General features: G+C 39.0%; 2 long non-coding RNA genes across 2 annotated transcripts; both read left to right on the top strand.

Annotated features, from left to right (window-relative positions):
* The first annotated feature begins 15,214 nt into the window (after positions 1-15,214).
* On the top strand, positions 15,215-15,782 carry LOC121982708. Its single transcript, XR_006112198.1, has 3 exons — positions 15,215-15,355; positions 15,445-15,577; positions 15,742-15,782. It is a non-coding gene; the product is annotated as an uncharacterized LOC121982708 (long non-coding RNA).
* Positions 15,783-16,333: 551 nt separating this feature from the next.
* Positions 16,334-17,282, top strand: LOC121982709. Its single transcript, XR_006112199.1, has 3 exons — positions 16,334-16,778; positions 16,952-17,078; positions 17,150-17,282. It is a non-coding gene; the product is annotated as an uncharacterized LOC121982709 (long non-coding RNA).
* Positions 17,283-20,460: the final 3,178 nt, after the last annotated feature.

Consider the following 20,460-nt stretch of genomic DNA (forward strand, 5'->3'; position numbering starts at 1 on the left):
CACAGCGGCCAGGAGGCTAGCGGCAGCTGCACAGCGGGCACCAGGCCGCTTGCGGCCAGCACAGCGGCCACCAGGCCGTTGGCAGCCGCCACGGCGGCAAGGCGGCCGCCACAGCGGCCTGGTCGCCGCTGGCGGCCGCCACAGCGGCCTGGTGGCCGCTGGCGGTCGCCACAGCGGCCACCACGCCGCTGGCGGCAGGCAACTGCCAGCGCCGGCCGGCACAAAGGCCAGCAGGGCGCTGGCGGCCACAAAGAAAGGAAGCTAGAAAAGAGGAAGAGGAAGAGGAAGGAGCTTACCGGCGAGATCGGGGAGGAGGAAGAGGAAGGAGATGCTGCCGAGCGCGTGGAAAGAAAGAAAAAGGGGTCGGGTTAGGGTTTATTTTGGCTTTACCGACGGAATCTAGATTCCGTCGGTAAAGCTATTATTTTTTAAAAAACAAACATCACCGACGAAATTTTTTAATTCCATCGGTAATGTCGGTACATTACCGACAGAATCTTTTATTCCATCAGTAACGTATATATTACCGACGGAATATAATATTCCGTCGGTAATATGCAGCCTCTACCGACGGATAGAAATTTCCGTCGGTAGCCCCGTCGGTAAAGCTGTTTTTTTTTTTTTGTAGTGGTAGGTCGGGTGGACCGAGGGGCAGGAAGACCTGGTGGGTCGAGGATCGGACGTGGGAAGCCTATGGTTCTTTGTTCGAGGGGGGATTGTTGGGGTTGCAAGGTTGCAAACATAGTCCCATATTGGAAACACATAGGAAAGATCATGGGTTTATAAGAGAAAAGATATCTCCATTGGCATGAGGCCTTTTGGAGAGAGCCCAAGAGCAAAACCATGAGGGCTTAAGCCCAAAGTGGACAATATCATGTAATTGTGGAGATATCTAAATTCTTTCGATCCTACATTTTTCAAGTTTTCTATTTCTTTTTTTAATTTAACATTTTCAAATTTTACTTTTTCAAAATCTTCTATTTGACATGATTTTACTAAAATTATTTTTATTTCTAAGTTTTCATTTTTCAATTTGTCATTTTTAATTTTTAACTTGTACATAGATTTTGTCATAGACTTAATACCAAAATAGAGTTTATCATGAGGTACGAGGCATACCTCACTTATCCTATCAGACTTGAAGCCTGACTCTTCCCCTGCTTCGCTACATTCATTTGAAGTCGCTCCCCCTTCATTAATGCTGGCTTCTGAGGTGCTTTGCTCTTCATGACTTGCCATCAGTGCTAGTTCGGCATATTCTTTTATTTCTGATTCTGATGATGAGTTGTCGCCCCAAGTAGCAGTAGAGTCTTGTGCTTGTTTTGCTTGGGCATCTTGCCTTTTTCCTTTTTGAGTTTTGGGCAGTCCTCTTTTAAGTGTCCTTCCTTTTTGACACTGGTAGCATCGAACCCTTCTTCTATTTCTTGGATTTTTTCTGTTCTGCATTTCTTTAAATTTGTTAGATCTAAAGAATTTTCTGAATTTCCTTACCATGTAAGCTTCTTGATCTTCTTCTGAGTCTGACTCAAGTTCATCCTTCTTGGTTGCATTTAGTGCCATAATCTGGCTTGATTCTTTTGTTGGGTCTGCACATCTGGTTTCATGTAATTCTATAGTAGAAAAGAGTTCTTCTAGGGTACTTACCTTCAGGTCCTTTGAGATGTAGTAGGCGTTGATTATCGAGGTCCATTCTGGAATCCTGGGAAAGGCATTGAGTATGCAGCGCATTGAGTCCCGGTTGGTTACCGTGTCACCAAGGTTTTCGAGTCTGGTGATTAGTTCTTTGACCTTCGCGTGTAGATCAGCTACCTTCTCACCTTTTTCCAGATGGATATTCGTCAATTTGTTCTGAAGTATGTCTCGTCTTGTGAGCTTGATTTCGGATGTGTTGTCGTGGAGTTCCAGGAATTTTTCCCAGAGTTCTTTGGCCGACGAGTAGCACCCGATGCAGTTGACTTCTTGAGGCGGCAACACGCTCAACAAGTGATATTCCGCTCGGTTATTTGCTACGGAATCATTTTGTTCTTTCTTCGTCCAAAGACTCTCTTCCTTCTCCTCTCTGTTTTGATTCGTAGGAGTTACAAAGTCATACTTGATTATTAAACAAATCTCAAAGTTTGTTTTTAGAAATACCTCCATTCGTCGTTTCCAGTGTGCGAAGTCTCCCTCGAATTTTAGTGGAACGATGCTTGGTCCAGCCATTGGTTTCTTTGCTTCAATTGGCAGTTAGTCCTTCTGAAGCGTCCTTGCTCTGATACCACTTGTTGATCCCTTGGTGGCAGGCAAGAGGGGAGGGGTGAATTGCCCTGTAAAAACAAACTCAACCCTTTCTCGACTTATAGCTTAATAAAGAACACTTATAATAAAAAGCTAAAAGACTAATTATAGAGACAGAAACACACGGAGACTTACTTGGTTTGCAATCAGAAGATTGCTAATCCAAGGAAAATGAAGCGCACTTTTATGACGATCTCCTTCAGACGGAGTAGCCTCTTACAACGTTAATAGTTCGCAAATGAAAGTAGAACAGAAAGAAACGAATTACAAGTTGTTTTTGAACTATTGAAATCATAGCTATATTTATAGTACTATTTTGCGCGCCTGGAAGGATTTCGGGTGCCTGGAGTGAGATAAAATTCTATCCCTGACACGTCAATCAACGTACACGCCGATTCTGATAAAAATTGAGTTCGAGCGCCTAGAAGGGTTCCGGGCGCCTGGACTCCGGGCGCCTGGACTCCGAGCGCCCGGAATGGCTCCGGGCATCTGGACCCACAAAGTAAACATAGTTGACTTTTCCAGTCTGGGCCCTCTACTCCGGTTTTGCTCACCTCGGTCCGGGTCTTCCACTCTGGTTCCGCTCGCTTGGGTGATCTCGGCCATCTGAAATAGGGCTCACCCAAACCCAATTTCCGGCCTTCTCCTCGAGCAACCTTCCTCCCCGACTTCTCGTCCCTAGAACGTCGCGTATGTTCTTCTCGTCCATCGGTGTACTCTTCCGCGGTACCTCGTCCCTTGGACGCACCGAGCCTATCGACTCTCTCCCATGTCGTCCTTCTCGCTAGTCGCATCTTCCGCTCGAATTCCGATGCTCCTAGGCTCCTATACACTTAGACACAGGGGTTAAACCAAACAGAACCTAACTTAACTTGTTTGATCACATCAAAATAATCTTGGGGGTTCTAACAAGAGGTACTTGACTATGATGAAACTTATGCCCCAGTAGCTAAACTTGAGTCTATAAGAATGTTACTAAGTTATGCAGCTCACAAAGGGATTAAACTTTCTCAAATGGACGTAAAATCTATCTTTCTAAATGGGTTAATCAAAGAAGAAGTCTACGTAGGTCAACCATCGGGGTTTGAGAGTTTATACCATCCTAACAATATGTTCAAACTAAAGAAAGCACTATATGGTTTAAAACAAGCTCCTAGGGTTTGGTATGAATGCTTATCCACCTATTTGTTCTCTAAAGGTTTTAATCAAGATTGAGTTGACTCAAATCTATTTGTAAAAACTCTTAAAATAGACATTTTTATATGTAGACGATATAATTTTTAGATCAACAAATTTTAAATTTTTACAAGAATTTATTATCTTAATGGAACAAGAATTTGAAATGAGCTTAGTAGGTAAACTAACCTATTTCTTAGGTTTTCAAGTTAAACAAACAAATGAAGAAAATTATATTAATCAACAAAAATACACCAGATTTTCGTAAAAAGTTTGGAATGAAAAATTCTAAAGAGATAAAAATACCAATGGCCACTAACATAACTCTAAATAATGATCCAAATAAAAAATCAGTAGATCTAAAATATTATAAAAGTGTCACACATAATCTGTTATACTTAATTTATCATTTAATTATATGACATTTACCCATAAAATAGACCATTCATGTCCCCTTTTCATGAAATGGATAGATTGGCTCAATCGTTAGCTTTCCCATATAAATAGGGGTTCCTTTTTAACTTTGTTCTGTTGATTTTGGCCACAATCAATATTTATCCTCTTCTTGTTGGTACCTAACTATATATGTTTGAAAGAAAATTATTTTTTTTTTGAAAAAATTATAATTTGATTACTTTGAAAACATGCTAAAGAATATTTTATGTATTTAGATTTAAAATTTAAGACATAATGCCTATATAATAGTTTTGATTAAAATTAGAGTGAGTATCAACGGATTCCAATGATCTCTTGAAGTATATTTTTATAAAGAAAATAATCATGTATCAATTATGATAAACTTTAAAAGATAAGTTTATCATAATATCTTTTGGTGTCCTAGGGGCCTTCTCAAGCCATGCGTAATAATGAAAATCGGAGCGGATGTGGTATCAAAGTCTCTGGTCGAAGGTTTTTTTTAGGATATTTTCGAGTGCCCTAATCACCCCCGGGTGCTTAGAATGCTGACGACGTGGTTGTACCTCGACGAAACTCAATCTTCAAAATTTCATCCATTTTCGAGTGGCTGGACTAGTCCGGGTACTTGGACTTGATGTGTCAGCCAACCAATGTGCACCACCGCAGCTAGTCGTCCGTTGCTTCACCTCCTTACCCGGGCGCCTCGACCATCTCTGGGCGCTTGGATGTCCGAGCGCCTAGACACAATCCAAGTGCCTATAACCCTCTTTTTCATCCACATTGCAACTTTGATTCCCTATAAAATATGTTAGTTCAAGCAACAAAAATTATCCAACAAAACAGAGTTAGCACAAAAATATGATCAATTTATGACTTAGATCATGTTTTCTTAGTCATGGTCTCAGCTTAGACTTCTCAAATGACTTTAAGTTGGACAACGCTATAGTCTCATTAGGACTCATCCTCACTGGATCTCTTTCCTGCAGTGACTTACCTCACTTACCATTTGCAGTCAATTTACTTATCTTTTGACCCACCAAATCTTCCCGCTAATTGTCAGGTTTATAGTCTCAACTGGACTTTGGTCAGTTGTTAAGTCCTGCAAACCCAGTCAGACTTACTGTCAGATATTAAGTCGCTCCTTGATCTATTTAGACTTCCCACCAGCTATCAAGTCTAACGGACTTAATTTGATTTTAGCCTGATGTCAGATCTTCTTCACATCACTTGTATCTATTCATATAAATAATATGATTCCCCTTTTGATATTTTCCTGACAGCAGATTAAATATTTAAACGTTTATTAAACAGTAATTCACGATCGAATAAATATTTAATATCATGGCTTTCGTCAACATCGTATTTATAATTATAACATAAATAAATAAATTATATCGTGCACATTTAGCACGGCGCTTGATGGAAGAACCATCTTCTTCAGTTTTAACTGCAACAGTCCACAGAATAATTTAAAAGAAGTCTTTTAAATTTAAGACCAATTTTGTATTGTTGTTGATATTTTTTTTCATAGTTGTGAGCTTGCCTTCGCGAGACGGATTATGATAAAATATTATTGTTGGAAAATTGTTATTAATGTGACATTAGGAATTATTTTAATAATGCACTTACCCTATCGATTTGTCTTTATTGATATAGTTCTAATGATTGGTAATTATATTTTAAAGTTTTCAATATCCTTTCGATATTAACTTTAAGAATATAATTATTTTATGTGATGTGAGAATTAATTTATGCATTGTAATTCGGGACCCTTCGGCGGGATTGCATTTGCATGAGATAACTTTATTGTGGTCATAAACTCTATTTCTTTTGTTAGATATGCTCGACAATAATCTTCCATTAATGTTTAAATTCCAGCTTTGCCTATGAGTATAAACTCTTTACCAAAGCTGAATGGAACCAATTATGAGGACTGGGTTGACTCTGTTAAGTTATTCCTTGCCATTTCTAATGTTGATGCTGCCCTTACTGAGAATGAGCCTGATTTCCCACAACTGAATCTTCCGCTGCTGTTATAACAAAACATGAAAAATGGGCTCATTCTAATAAAGTATGTCTGATGACCATGAAGTTCACTATGGATAAGACCATCAAAGATAATGTCCCTGAGACGAATAGTGCTAAGGAGTTTCTTGAATCTGTAGGCAAGAAATTCAAGAAATTTGATAAGACGGAAAAGGCTTCATATCTTTCATTACTGACAAAGACTAGATATGATGGTGTGTCGGGGGTTCGTGAGCATGCTATGAAGCTCACCAATTGGTACAACAAGTTGAAATCCATGAAAGTGGAATTGGGAAGTGATTTTTTGGTCTGGCAAATATTGGACTCTCTTCCTTCTGAATTTGATATTCTAAAAACTTCTTATAATGCACAAAAGGAGGAATGGACTATTGATGAACTTGTAGTCATTCTTAATCAAGAGGAGCAAAATATGAAGAAGGGTAAGGCTCAAGTTGTTCAGTTGGTTTGTCATAAGAGTAATGACAAAAAGAAGAAATATTTTAAGAAAAACAAGCCTCAATTCAAGAAAAAATGGAATGATAAATCAGGACCTTCTGTAGTTCATGAAGATAGTGAACCATCTAGAGTTAAAAAGAGATTTAATGGCAATTACAAATTTTGTGATATGTTCGGGCACAAACAATCTGACTGTTTTAAGTTTAAGAAGTGGCTAGAGATGAAGCAGAAGCAGAAGCAAAAGCAAGGTATTCGTCTCGCTTTAGTGTGCTTTGAATCTAATCTTGTAGATGTACCTTCTCATACTTGGTGGTTAGACTCTGGGACAACAATTCATATTGCAAATTCTGTGCAGGAGCTCAAAACCAGGAGAAGGCCAAATGAAGGGGAGGTGTCTGTTGCAGTTGGAAATGGAATGAGTGTCAAAGTAGAGCACATAGGAATAGTTGTTTTGAAATTAAGTGGTGGACATGAGTTGGTTTTGCAAGATACTGTTTGTGTACCTTCTATGAGAAGAAATTTGATTTCAATATCTGTTTTGGATGATTGTGGTTACTCTTTCCATTTTGGTTCAAACAAAGTTATCATATATTTTGCATCTGTTATTGTTGGTTATGGTGTCAAGTTGAATAACATGTATATGTTAACTCTTGATCTTCTTTCTACTGAACAACGATATTCCAATATTAATAATGTTGTTGGGCAAAAGCGTGGAAGAGCTATTGAGAACTCTTCTATGTTGTGGCACAAGAGGTTGGGACATATATCCCGAGAAAGGATGGAGAGATTGATCAAGGAGAATATTCTTCATAATGTGGACTTCTCGGATTTCAATACTTGTGTTGATTGTGTAAAGGGTAAGCTTACTGCTGGAGTCAGAAAGAATAGAGTTGCTAGGAGTGAAGGAATACTGCAGTTGATTTATACAGATATCTGTGGGTCAATTACTCCCATTGCTCTAGGAGGATATAGATATTTTATTACCTTTATTGATGATTTCTCAAGGTTTGGATGGATTGATTTGTTGTGTGAGAAATCAGACTCTTTAGATGTCTTCAAGAATTTTAAAGCTGCTGTTGAGTTGAAATTTGGCACACAAATTAAGAGTGTTAGATCTGACAGAGGTGGTGAATTTTATGGAAGGTATACTGAAACTGGTAGGAATCCTGGCCCTTTTGCAAAGTTTTTACAAGATTGTGGCATTGAGGCACAGTATACTATGCCTGGGACTCCGTAGCAAAATGGTGTTGCTGAAAGGCGAAATCGTACACTCATAGAGATGGTTAGATGTATGCTTAGCCATTCAACTCTTTCTGATTTTCTGTGGGGAGAAGCCATAAAGACAGCAACTTATATTTTAAATCATGTACCAAGTAAGTCAGTTCCAAGGACTCCATATGAACTTATGACAGGGAGAAAACCTACTTTAAAACATTTTCATGTCTGGGGTTGTAAGGCAGAAGTTAGGCTCTACAATCCAGAAATAAAGAAGCTTGATTCTAAGACGATTAGTGGTTTCTTTGTAGGATATTGTGTTGGCTCTAGGGGTTCTAGATTTTATTGTCCTAATCATACCACTAGAGTTGTTGAATCTGATCGTGCTGTCTATTTTGAAAATGATTCAGAATATATTGTAACTCAGGAGCCACGTGTTGTTAGCTTCGGAGAAGAGCGTGTCGCTATTCCTGTACCCATTGATCTTTTGCCTAATTCTATGCCAGACGTTCTCACTCATGATGAAACCACAAATTCTACTGTTGGTGCAAATGTTGATCTGCATGTTGATCATGATGTTCAGAATCCTGATGTTGTTGTGCCTCAATTAAGGCGATCTGAGCGTGTTCCCACATCTACTGGATCTACTAGATTTAAGGATTATGTTGTTTATTTGCAGGAACATGAGTTTACTAGTGTTGGGGATTCTGACCCTATTACTTTCTATGAAGCCGTTTCTGATTCTCATAGTTCACAGTGGTTGATTGCTATGGAAGATGAAGTAGCTTCTATGCAAAAGAATAATGTTTGGGATTTAGTGGTATTACCCGAAGGTTGCAAATCAGTAGGTTGTAAATGGGTCTTTAAGACTAAACGTGATGCTAAAGGTGAGATAGAGAGGTACAAAGCCAGACTTGTTGCTAAAGGGTACAACCAGAGAGAAGGCATAGACTATAAAGAGACGTTCTCTCCTGTCTCTACCAAAGACTCTTTTCGTGTTGTGATGGCTTTAGTTGCTCATTTTGATTTAGAGCTTCATCAGATGGATGTTAAGACAGTATTCTTAAATGGTGATTTATTTGAGGATGTCTATATGGATCAACCTGAAGGTTTTGTTGAAAGTGGTAAAGAGCACATGGTTTGCAAATTAAGAAGATCCATTTATGGTTTAAAACAAGCTTCTAGACAATGGTACTTGAAGTTTGACCATATTGTAAGTTCTCTTAGCTTTGAGGAAAATGCAGTTGATCAGTGCATTTATCTAAAACAGAGTGAAAGAAAATTTATCATTCTTGTTCTTTATGTTGATGACATTCTTTTGGCCAGTAATGATGTTGGTTTTCTGAATGACACTAAACAAATGCTTACAACTCATTTTGATATGAAGGACCTTGGTAATGCATTTTTTGTTTTGGGCATTGAGATTCATCATGATAGATCTCGTGGTATCCTTGGTTTGTCTCAACAAGGGTATATTGATAGAATTCTGAAGCGGTTCAATATGCAATTTTGTAAGCACTGTGCTGCGCCCATTCAAAAGGGTGAAAAGTTATCTAATGACCAGTGTCCTCAAACTGAAAGTGAAATGGTGAATATGAAGAAAATTCCATATTCTTCTACAATTGGCAGTCTCATGTATGCTCAAGTTTGTACACGTCCTGATATTGCTTTTGTTGTGGGTGTACTTGGGAGATACTTGAGTAAACCTGGTGTGGCACATTGGCAGGCTGTAAAACGTATTTTGAGGTATCTAAAAGGTACCAAAAATTATATGATCACATATAGGAGATCAAATCATCTTGAGGTAACAAGTTATTCTGATTCTGATTATGGAGGTTGCCCAGATGATCATAAGTCCACATCAGGATATATATTCATGTTAGCTGGAGGAGCTATCTCTTGGAAAAGTGTCAAACAAACTCTTACAGCTACATCAACCATGGAAGCAGAGTACATAGCTTGTTATGAGGCCACATGTCAAGCGATATGGTTGAAAAACTTTATTGCTGAATTTGATTTTGTGGAGAGTATCTCTAGGCCTCTCACTATATATTGTGATAACTCTGCCGTGGTGAGTTTTTCTCTCAAAAATAAGAGCTCAAAGCGGACCAAACACTTTGACACAAAATTCATGTTTGTGAGAGAGAAGGTTCAAGAGTTTAAAACTCGTGTCGGGCATATCCCTACAGAGCTTAATATTGCTGATCCTTTAACCAAAGGCATAACTGTTAAAGCTTTTGTTGACCATGTAACCCGTATGGGTGTAGTAAGGCCTTTTGATATTTTGGGTTAGTGGGAGTTTATGCTTATGTTTTCTTATGACCTCATATTTATAATATTTGAGACATTGAACAATATTGAGATATTGCTCAAATAATAACTACTGTTGTATATATATTGTGATGGCATATTGTGTATTGTGGAGACATTTCGGACCCAGTCTCAATTTTGTTGTTATTATATGACATCTTGGGCAGATGTTTGGGTCATTTTACTGGGAAATAGCATTTTATTCAAATTTTGGCATGTCATTTTGTTGGGCTTTCCCATTTATCCATATTCTATTTTGTTGTTGGGTCACAGGATATAAGTATCTTACAATGCATGATATCATTATTCCTTCGAATGTGATTTTCTGTATTATTAAGATGCTTATAGTTCCATTTTGGACCTTTTCATGTTATGTGTTGACTTATTTTGGCATCTTATTATGGTCACATATTGTTGATTAATCTGATGTATTATGCTGTCCAAGTGGGAGAATGTTAGATAATTTATGTGGACTAGCATAATTAATAGGATGCTATTGGGCTTAGCTATAATGGGTAGGCTTGGCCCATTATTTCCTAATTTCTGCAGAGACCCCTACTCTTAACCCTGATTTTTAATGTGGATTGTCGCCCCATTGAGATGAACACGTACTTTTGTCGATTCGGGTGATAGGAGCAGTTCCTCTCTATTTCTCTCTCTATTGTTTTAGGTTTCTATCACAGAAACAAAGATGAACTCATCGACATCTTCTGCTCCAGGTATTTTTCATCTCACTTGGTTACCAGGATTCATAAACTCTAATACTTAAGCCTGGAGGTCTAGAGTTCGAATCCTGGGGGAGGCAAAAATCCACTGACCAGGGGTGGAAAGTCCTAGTGAGTAACGGCACGGCCAAGGGTCGTCGGTCGACGACATTAGAGGTCGCCAAATGGGTCGACGACATAAAGGCCGACGATCGACGACATGAGAGTCGCCAAATGGGCCGCTGGCTGGGCCACCCAAGGGGCCGGTCGACGACATAGAGGTCGCCAAATGAGCCGCCCAAAGGGCCGGGTCGTTACAATAAAAAGGCGCATTTTTATTGTAATGACCCGGCCCTTTGGCCCATTTGGAGGCCCTCGGGTCGTCGACCATCGGCCCTTATGTCGTCGGCCCATTTGGCGACCTCTCATGTCATCGACCGACGACCCTTGGCCGTGCCGTTACTCACTAGGACTTTCCACCCCTGGCAGTAGATTTTTGCCTCCCCCAAAATTCGAACTCTAAACCTCCAAACTTAAGTATTAGAGCTTAAGTTTAGTGTCATTCAAAAAACCACCAGCTATCAAGTCCATTTGTACTTACTACACCGTTGGTTCACTACAACAAAATTGTTAAAAGACAACACCATAAAGACAACGGTTTTAGAAGAAACTGTTGTTAATTTGGTAAAAGACAACGGTTTTTAGCAAAACCGTTGTCTTTGAGCGCCTGAAAAAAAATAAAAGACAACAGTTTTATAAAAACCGTTGTTGTTGAGCGACTTTTTGTAAAATCAACAACACCTTTTACAACAGCTTTCTAAAACTGTTGTCTTTAAACATTTTTTTAGGGGTAAAAGACAACAGTTTTAATAAACCGTTGTCTTTGACTTTATTCTTTTGCCGTTTTCCCCCTTCGTCGTTTTTGTTGTAGCAGTGGTCGAAAAATTTTTGGCGCACTATTTTCCCCCCTTAGCCTACTTGAACCCTAAACCTCTCTCCTCGTATGATCTTTCTCTCATATGGCTCTAGGTGTTGCCTCTGCCTCGGCCGCGTCCCGACCCTCGTCGTCTCCTCCGCCGATGCTGCCCGGGATGTCCTCCGCACCCACGATCACATCTGTGCCAGCCGCTCCTCCACCACAGCCACCTGCATCCTCCTCGATGGTTGCAGCGACATGGCCTTCGCCCCCTACAGCGATGAGTGGAGGCAACGCCGAAAGATATGCACCCTCCACCTACTGAGCCCCAAGATGGTACAGTCCTACGCTCTGGTTCGCGAGCAGGAGGTGGCCACCATGGTTGCCGCCATCTGCTCCCGTGGATCGGCAGCGGAGATCGACATGTCCCCCGTCCTGTTTGCCTTGTCCAACGACATCCTGTGTCGGATAGTCACGGGGAAGAAGTTCGAAGGGAAGAAAGGGTTGTTCTCGAAGCTCATCTCAGAGAACTCGGTGCTGCTGGCCAAGATTTATCTCGGGGATTACCTCCCGTGGCTCGATTGGGTGGATTGGTTGCTCGGCAAGGTGGCGCGAGTGAAGAAGAACCATAAGAGGTGGGACGATCTACTGGATCAGGTTATCAAGAGAAAGATTTCGTAGATGTTTTGATCTCCCTTCAGAAGGATCCCGTGTTGGAATCCATCCTCACTCCGGAAGTCATCAAGGCGCTTCTTCAGGTAGATTAATTCTTCCTCTGTTCAACTTCCACAGCAAATAGGTCGAATAGCCGAACCGTATGAGGACATTCCCTAATACATTTTTAGGGAATTTCTTCTTGTGAGACAATTATTTTTTCAAAACAATCTTAAAAACTTTATTGACTTGGACTAGTGGTTTTAATGTTCAGAGGTTATATGTGGAAAATTGTTCAATAAAGTATAGAAACGTAGTGGTGTTATTTTGGTCTGTGGTAGATCAGCATCAACACTACATCTCCATATATAAATGTATTGTCTAAGTTCCAATATGAATGGTTATATCACACTTTATACGGTGCAAAAGTAATTTAGATTTACTCTTTATTTGTATTACATTTGCTGATTTCTTAAATTTACATCACCAAAAGATTAGAGCTTGGAATTCCAGAATTCACAAGTGCAAGGACAGAAGTTGTTTATATATGGTTATCCTTTTAGAGTATCTAGTAAGTCATTTCCTTATCTGATCTCCGAGCAACCATTGAGAAGAGTACAATACTGTGGAACGCTTTAATCTTCTATGAGATGTTGTACTTGATTTGCACTAACCACTCAAATTCATTGAACCTAACTCTTTGAAGCAAAAAACACTACAACTATGTAGGATTCTTAGCATATATGATCCTTGTGAGATAAATGAATTATCTTTCATACAGTTAATTATCATATATGTATGCTAGTTAACCACAATTTGGCTTGGAATACAGGTGGAAATTCCTGCCTCTGCATATTTCTTTTGTATTTCTTCTGTTGCAGCAACAGTCTTCTTTTGTATCGTGTATTCTAGTATATTTTCGGTCCTAAATTTTGCCCAGTAATTCCTGCCTCTGCGTTTCTATACTTTATTGAACAATTCCCATTCCAATAAGGAATTAACTAAAAGAACAATCCATTCCATTCAATTCCAAGTTCATCCCCCATTGGAATCTTTCACCATCCTTGGGATCACAAAACCCCACATCCATGCCTTGCTAGTTTCCTCTCGTCTGAACTCCCTGCCTCTGACACCTTCCTTACACACATTGCCTCTCTAGTCGATAACAACAAAAGGAAATTGGAGCTACAGGAAGGCAACAAGTTTTGTTTTAATTTTTTTTATTTCTATTATTGTTTTTGTTTATGGTGGTGCACCTGTCATAGGGAGTGGCTAATGTGTTGAAGTTGCTTCCTTTTCTGTAATTTTTTTTGTTTTTCTTCTCCTCATGTGCCTTTCTTATTGAAGGTGTACCTGCCCGTTTTCTTCGGTGTGGTTGGTAGTCCAGCCAGGGAGGGAAGTTTTGGAGAGAAGCTGAGTTCGGTTGGGGACTGGAAATTGGAAAAGGGATTTCTTTTAGTTAGGTGCATAATATCATTCTAATGCAGTGGGACTGCTTTGGTAGAAGTAGCATCAGGGGCACTGATGGTGAAGGGTGAATGCTGGTGTGTTTGTCAGGAAATATTGTAGAACAAATTAAAGGAGGTAAGTATTTTGCTAAACCCTAATCTAATTTCTGGCCCGAGTGTTCTGGTTCTATTTCGGATTTTGTAGTTGCAGGAAGAGAAATATGTCAGCAAAGTTTCTATAAGCATTTGCTGCTAATCATGACAATCCAGAGTTGCAGAGGCAAATAGGGTGCATGACTGGAATCTTCCAAATGTTCGACCGACAACAAATTCTCACTGGAAGGCGTTTGAATGTTAGTAGTGGCCACAACCACAAAACTCTCCCTTCCAGTAACATTTTTTCCCTTCCCTTCCATTGTTTGATACAGTTTGTTTCAAAAACTGAGACTACTGTTACTTGAATATTATTATCTTCCTAAAAACTTTATTGTTTTAAAAATATTATTATCTTTCTTATTTATTGAATATAGATGTCTCTACTATTATGACTGTGTGTCCTGGACTAGTGGTTGGCTTTCTACTTGCAAATCAAAATGTCAAGGATGCATACCAACTGGACTGGAACAAGGTGATTAAGAATTTGTTCTTTATTTTTATTTTCTAGGTTATTGAATGCCTATATATAATATACCTATTGAGGCAACTTGTTTTAGCTTGCTTGTTTCATTCTTCATATTATGTCTACTAAGATTATTTTTTCACTGTTTGTTGTTGCTAGGCTAGAAGAGCTTTGAAAATTCGAGAGTGAAGACAACTCATACAAATCAAGAATTTAAAATCATTGGGATAAGTGGCAAGCCTTGCAAAGATGAAATGTGAGTTTTTCCGAGTTGTGTTGTTTCATTATTTGTCAGCATTTTGCAATCAATTGGCTTATAAGAATTTTTGAACCATATGCAATGAAGCATTATTTTAAAAACTAGGAGAAGCTGCTTTTATATACCAAATCGCTGTAATGAAGAATTTTTGAACCATATGTAATGAAGCATTTCACTACAAAGATATACCAAATCACTGTCAACATTTCAATGAGCTTCCTTGGTGGAAAAGTCAAGGTTGAAGCCTCAACAACGAATGAGTGTCCTCAGTGAGGTATGTGCCGATCTTTAAGATTGGTTTTGTTGGTATGACCTGTATGCTATTTTTTTCATGCTTATCCTTGGATGATAGGCTTTGAGGTTCAATAATTATGATCCTAACCCACTCCTACATGCATGTGGCGTTAGCATTGTCACTGCTTTTACTCAAATAGGAGGCATAGTATTACATCCTCCCCGGGTATGGTTTTATGTTTTGTATTTATACTTTTACGTATTATTTGAGGTTATTTATGACAACTAAAATAAATGTTGCAGCTCAGAGTTGGCAATGGAGAGGACTTTATTTCATCAAGGGAGAGATGGAATTTTAACCAAAAGGTGTGTTTTTTTTCTTTCAATGAGTTTATTCTTTAAATTGTTAGGACCCTTGTATTGAAAAATCTGGACTGTGATTTCACTTGGAGGTCTGACTATTCTTTTCAAGTTAAACTTTTGAAAATTCTCCCTTTTGGCTATATGAACCGGGATCATATAATATAAGTCTCCCTTTTGTCTTGTCTTTTGCTTTTAAGAAAACAAATGATTCATCCAAGGGACCTATCTTAAATGCTTTTGAGATATACAAGTATATGGAGATAAATTATGGATCCCTAGACGGTAAGTAAAGAAATATCTTGTTAATTTGGAAATCTAGAGCAACATTGTTTTCTTTTAGAGTGTATCCTTTATACCTCTTTTCTCTTCAGCACTGACCATGGAAAGCTTTGTATCACATTACCCAAAAGAAGTTTGGGCACAAGAAGGTGGAGATCCATGCTTACCAGCTCCATGGTCATGGGTTCAATGTAATTCAGATCCGCAACCACAAATTGTTTCAATGTACTGAATGCTTCTCTAACTCTCATTGGTCTTTGTCATGTTTGCTTTGCTTTCCCATGCATGATTTCCAGTTTCTCTAGCTGACCTATGAATTGTTGCTAATGTACAAATTTTAGCTATCTTCTCGCCGTGTGAACTAATGAATAGATTCGTATAATGAACAGTAGACTATCAGGGAGAAATTTGACGGGGAATATACCTACAGAGCTTGCTAGTTTAACTGGCCTAGTCGAATTGTAAGTTAGAATCTACTTCTGTTCCAAGTCAATTTATTTCATTCGGCACAACTGTTGATGGATTTAATGATTCCTTGTCACTGTGTCAAATTCAAATATTTCAGATGGCTTGATGGAAACGTGCTTTGTGGCCATATACATGCTCTCGGTGCATGCTTAAGTCTCAGAAACATGTAATATATAAATATTGCTGGTTTATATATCAAACACTTAATCATTCGCTAGACTTTTTGAATTGTTTTTTTGCAGTCACCTTGAGAACAATAAGTTAACTGGTGATCTATCATTTTTGGATGGCCTATCAAATTTACAAGAACTGTATGTCCTTTCTTGCCATTATATTGTCATTTAACGAACATCAATGTTTGCCCAAATTTGTTCTCTTTTAACGTTTGGCTTTGTCTAGCACCAACTCCAGCATGAAGTAACTATTGAGCTTGCAGGTACGTGCAGAACAATATGCTGTCCGGAATAGTACATGGTCATCTTCTTGGCAAAAATATAGTTTTCACATGGGTATTTCTTATTAGATTGTGTTGAATATCTCTTTAAGTCCTACTTTCCAATGAAATTACAATTATCAAACTTGGGTATGCTATTTTGAGGCGTATCCCCAAGAAACTTAGACTATTTTCAAGAGAAGGTAGGTACGACTCAATACAACTGACTAACTTTTGTCTGAAACATGTATATGAATTAAAGATATTGTTTTTTCATTTGCAGATGATCTTCCACCTCCCCAACCATTCCAAGAGTTAAGTGCTTCTTTCGGAGGATTTGGCATTGAAACAGCACATAGATATTGGTTATCTGAAATCAACGATGCCACAGAAAACTTTGCTAAAAAAGTTGGTTCTGGGGGCTATGGGACAGTGTATTATGGAAAGTTGAAAAACGGAAAAGAAATTGCCGTCAAAGTTCAAACCAATGATTCTTGTCAGGGAAACAGACAGTTCTCAAGTGAGGTAGCTGTTTACATAGCTTTGGGTAAAAGGGTTACTCTTAATTGCTTAGATGATTGCTTAGCCAAACCAAAAAGATATGCTTAAGGTTCTTCATAAAGTGTGTTTATGGTAGCTTGCTGAAGGATTGCACTAAGTTATTATTGCACCAGTTTGACCAATAAAATTTGTTCCAGGTTTCTCTACTTTCAAGAATACATCACAGAAATCTGGTTGAATTTCTCGGTTACTACCAGCAAGAAGGCAAAAGCATTCTTGTATATGAGTTTATGCATAATGGAGCACTGAAAGAGCATCTTCATGGTAAGCATCATTCTGTTATGTTTCATATTTATCTAAGTTAAGAGTAATTAGTTGGTTCTGGGTATTCACAGGCTCCTTGTCTCAGGAAAGTCCCATCAGTTGGATAAACAAACTTAACTCTTTGTATAAATCCTTTCACACTTGATACGCATATTGGTGTAATAAGCAAACTTAACTCTTTGTATAAACATGTCAAAGGTCCAGTAGCTCTTGACATATTACAACCTCTAATGTTGGTGATAAAAATATATACTAGAGACTAGCTAGACTTGTTGTTGAATTGGATTAAAATCATGTGATTTTTATTTTCACAGGAAGTAAAAGGGTGTTATATACTTAGCCAGTTTTGGTACTTTAATCACAGGAATTGCACAAGTAGAGAAGATTTGATCCAACAAAACAATATACTTTGGCATATATATGTGTGATATATTGTTATGGGTACTATTTAGTTTTGTAAAGTTTGGTGATGTTTGGATGTTGATATTTGGTACTTTAATGATGTTTGGATTGTAGGTTCTTGATCAATGATATTTTGTAGATAACTTGCACTGAAAGTGAGTTATGCAGTAATTTTAATTTGTGCCTAGAAAGAAGTATTGTTATCATATTCAATTGTGTACAGTGTCTTTGTCATTATCATCTTTATGTCATTTACTCCTGGGAAATGACTTAACTTGCAATCATATGCTATTTACCTCAGGGAAAAGATAATGATCTCGTACCCAGAAAGGAGAAGAAAAGAGAAGCTAGGAGGGAGGAGAAATCAGAAAAGGCTGCAGTTATTGATATGGTGTTTAGAAGATGCACAGGCTGTTTAGAAGATGCACAGGTAGAGAAGACTTGATCCAACAAAATAAGATATTTTGGATTTTATATATATGTGTGATATATTGTTATGGGTACTATTTTGTTTTGTAAACTTTTGTGATGTTTGAATGTTGATGTTTTGTACTTTAATGATGTTTGGATGATGATGTTTGGTACTTTAATGAAATTTGCATTGTAAATATTGATTATGTTTGGATTGTAGGTTTTTTATCAATGAAATTTGCACTAGATGATTTGCACTGGATGAAATTTGCACTGGATGATGATGTTTTTTATAAACTGTTGAGTAGGAAAATATTAATAAATTTTTTATTTATTGTCAACATGTTGTATATTGTACCCAAAGACATCAGTTTAAATATGTCAAACTGTTGTCAATGGCGTTAAAAGACAACAGTGAAAAATCATTGTCAAACTGATGTTAATTAACATTGTTCGCTAAAAAGACAACGGTTTTTAACCGTTGTCAAACCGATGTCATTGGCAAAAAAGACAACGGTTTTTAGCCGTTGTCGTAGACAGTTCAAAACTGTTGTTGAAGAGCCTAGGCATACGCTCAAAGACAACGGTGAAAAACTGTTGTCTTTTCCTTCAAAGACAACAGTTTTTCACCGTTGTAAAAAATATTGTCTTTGCCTTCAAAGACAACGGTTAAAAACTGTTGTCTTTTGCCACCCCTTTTAACAACACGGCCTTTAACAACAGTTCAAAATGGCCTACGACAACGGTGAAAAACCGTTGTTGTTTGACTTTTTTCTTGTAGTGGTTGCAGCTCTCTCTAGGAGGGGACGTAAAGCTTTGTTTACTTCCAAACATGGTAATCACAGAATGATTAATCACCAAGCAAAATGGCATAATTGCTCAAGATCTTAAACTTAAAATTAATCAAAGCATCAAAGATGAAATTTTTTACTGTGGATCCATTTTCTCCTTTCTGAGCACCACTTGGCGCTCGTTGGACAACGATCATAGCATCGCCTCCGGCACACACTCCTCCTTTGTATGCCATCCCTTTTCACCCATGGAAAATCGATGGATTTGCTTGGATAATATAGTGGTCGTTGTTGTTTTTGTTTTCTTCAACCTTTACATCCTTGACCTCAGCGTCTTTTGCTTGTTTGTCCACAGATGACACCATAATGATGTGGTACAAAAATCTCACCGTGGTAAGATGGTGGCAGTAATATACCTCGCAACCAAGAGCGATGATGTCAAAGTTTTCTCTTCGCTTTCTTCTCATGACGTGGCAATCCTTGAAGAGAATAACAAAATCAAAAGGCTCGTCAGGAGTTGCCCCAGCGAAAACCTCTAATACCTAAGTCACCATAGTGTTACGATAGTTGAGTGAAAAGGAAAAAAATACTACCAGAGGTTGAATTAGTTAGTGTCCCTTCGGGTAGAGCATATGCTTGTCCTTTTATAAGTGTGAGGTACTTTGTAAAGATCATAGGGAGGCGGAAAAGAGATCATGGGAAGGTAGGGGAGAGACCATGGGAAGGTGATGATTCTAGCTCATGTCTGCTTTATGTCTTGTTGAACTCGATTAATGGAACTCAGTCAGACGGTCAGACTAGGAATGACTCGTAGATGCCAGGAAGCTACAGTGATTGTGAATGCTATAGTATTCAGGATGTACAGTGCGCGGGTGCATACGGGCTTGGGATAGGGATGCGCCTGGTGGTTTCTATGCACAAATGTGTACGACAGTCAACTTACGAGAATCCACCCAGACTTAGGGATGCTTGGAGATGCGGGGCACTTAGATTTCAACAGTCGGCGGGTCAATAGATCGGGAGGTCGAGATGCTCGGCAGGTTGAGAACTACTTGATAACTTGGACCATTTCGAAAAGTAGGGTTCTCGACAAGTCGGATTGACTTAAGAATGCCCACTTGTGAAAGGCCATTCGAACTCGGGCGATCTGGTCCTAGAGAGTTGGATGTAACGGCTTGACCCCTCGGTTCTTTGGACGGTCCATCTGGTGGTCCATCTAGTGGCCTCTTGACGATCCCTTGGGTGGCTACAATGGCGGTCCAACTGGCGACTCCTTATGTCGTCGACCGACGACCCTCGGGCGTGTGTCGTTACTCACAAAGTCTTCCCACCCCTGGCCAATGGATTTTTACTTTCCCCAGTATTCAAACTCTAGACCTCCAGGATAAGTATTAGAGTTTATGAATCATGATAACCAAGTGAGTGTCCCAGGGGGGCCCACCACACCCACCCACCAATTGTTGTTGTAGGAGAGCACTAACACAGTAATATGTTTGCACCAAAAAAGTAAGCATGCAATAAACTTGTAAATAAAAGAGTAAGGTCGAGAAATTGTTATCTCCGGTTGAAGCGTCGGCGTGCCGACTGTCGCCCACGGTGCAGAGACTCTCCGGTAAAATTCTCCCAAGATCTGACAACCACTCGCGTCGTCCGTAGGTGCACTCCAAGACAAACGTCGCACTGTCGCACTCAGACTCAACCTCAGATCGCGGAACCAAGCCTCAGGACAAAAGCGTACGCACACAGAGAGGGAAGAAGGAGAAGAGCAGACTGTTCGA

Source organism: Zingiber officinale, chromosome 5A (assembly GCF_018446385.1).
Source record: "Zingiber officinale cultivar Zhangliang chromosome 5A, Zo_v1.1, whole genome shotgun sequence".
NCBI lineage: Eukaryota > Viridiplantae > Streptophyta > Magnoliopsida > Zingiberales > Zingiberaceae > Zingiber > Zingiber officinale.